Source organism: Equus quagga, chromosome 2 (assembly GCF_021613505.1).
Source record: "Equus quagga isolate Etosha38 chromosome 2, UCLA_HA_Equagga_1.0, whole genome shotgun sequence".
Lineage (NCBI taxonomy): Eukaryota > Metazoa > Chordata > Mammalia > Perissodactyla > Equidae > Equus > Equus quagga.
Genome location: NC_060268.1, coordinates 183534110 through 183535498, shown reverse-complemented (window position 1 = coordinate 183535498; position 1389 = coordinate 183534110).

The window sequence follows — 1389 nt, the reverse complement described above, 5'->3', positions numbered from 1 at the left end:
TGGGCCGCCGAGCTGCCTTGAGATGACACTGTCCCATGAATGCCACAAGGACCTTCTGGGTGTCCACTATCAGAGAAGAAGTGGGGTCTCTATGGTTCCAGGGCCACAATCTGCTCTCAACCCTGGGGTCCTACTGAGGCCTGGGCCTGGGCTGCAGGTGGAGCCCGGGCTGCAGGTGGGGCGTGGGCTGCAGGTGGGGCGTGGGCTGCAGGTGGGGCATGGGCTCCAGGTGGGGCCCAGGCTGCAGGTGGGGCGTGGGTTGCAGGTGGGGCGTGGGCTGCAGGTGGGGCCTGGGCTGCAGGTGGGGTGTGGGCTGCAGGTGTGGCCTAGGCTCCAGGTGGGGCCAGGGCTGCAGGTGGGCCACCCCAGCCTTGGGTTCCTGGTGCCCCTGGTCCTGGTGGCGCTGGCTTGCCAAGGACAACGGGGATGGAATCTCTCAGTCCACTCTGTCCCCAAAGCTGCAGAGCATTTCTTTCCCGGGCCTGAGGAGGTGCTGCCATGACTGCGGGAACTGTCAGCACCGCGCAGGCCCACCCCACGTTCTGCAGCGCTGGGGGCTTCCTGGAGAAGGCCTGTGCTCAGTGCTTCCTTCCTTCAAGTGCCTGGGGCTGTGAGGAGGCCCCGCGGGGCCTGGACACCCTCCCTGCTGCCGGCCGCCTGGTCACTGCTCATCCAGGACTGGGCTCTAGCTGGGTGGCAACAGATTCCCCGTGGCTCTGTCCACACCCTGGAGGCTCAGGTGGCCACCAGAGACGTGGGAGGCTGAGGGGGAGGTGGCTGGGCTTGGTGGCCACAGGAGTTGGGGGCAGTGTGGGAGGGGTGCCCTCACCTCTGCAGGCACACTGGGGCAGTGAGGCTGTGCAGCTGGACCCGTCCCTCTCCCACCCAGGATGAGAGCTGACTCTGAGCCGCCACGGTGGGGGCAGTGGGGACCTCAAGAATGGGCCAGGGCACCTTTGACCTGCAGAAGCAATGTGGTGGGGCCGGAAGCTCCCACAGCTTCCTTGGAGAGGCCCAAGGCAAGGCCATTGTTAGTGAGCTGTTGTTGATGTGGCTTGCTGAGTCGAGGAGTCTGGCAGTAGTACTCTTTTATTTACAGAATAGCGTGGGGACAGGACCCATGGACAGTGAAGAGCTGCTGCCTGGTTTGAGGGTAGGGCTAAATTTAAAGCACACGTATATGAGTTATCTCTTTACAAGACAAAGGAAAGAATATGTAAAAAAAGTCATTAAAATGGTATCAGTGCAGGTGGGGTCTGGTTATTGGGTGTTCCTATAACTTTAGATAAGAATCAGATCGGATTAAGTAAATGGCTGAAGCCACCACCTTAAATATCATCTTCAGCTAAAGACAAAGGAGGATGTTGGGGGGGGGGGGGGGCGGTTACA